This window comes from Neophocaena asiaeorientalis, unplaced genomic scaffold (genome assembly GCF_003031525.2).
Source record: "Neophocaena asiaeorientalis asiaeorientalis breed wild unplaced genomic scaffold, Neophocaena_asiaeorientalis_V1.1 scaffold150, whole genome shotgun sequence".
Classification (NCBI taxonomy): domain Eukaryota; kingdom Metazoa; phylum Chordata; class Mammalia; order Artiodactyla; family Phocoenidae; genus Neophocaena; species Neophocaena asiaeorientalis.
In genome coordinates this window covers 93,725-93,988 of record NW_020176571.1, presented here as the reverse complement: position 1 = coordinate 93,988, position 264 = coordinate 93,725, and positions in this window count along the sequence as shown.

The window sequence follows — 264 nt, the reverse complement described above, 5'->3', positions numbered from 1 at the left end:
GTTAAAAAAATATGTTCAGACACCTGTTTTCCTCACTTTACCAGCTTTCAAGCATTCCACCTGGTGTCATTCTGAACCTGCCCCGGAACCAGATGCTGGGTAGGGTCAGCTTACCTGTGGAGCAGGGCACTAGGCTCGGGTGAGGATACCAAGACGCCCTTGAGGTTACAGTCTGAGAAAAATCATTAAGACAAATGCAAAGGCAAACTGCAATTCCTTTTGTTTATTTTATAGTTATTACTTTATTTCTTTTTTTTTTTTTTT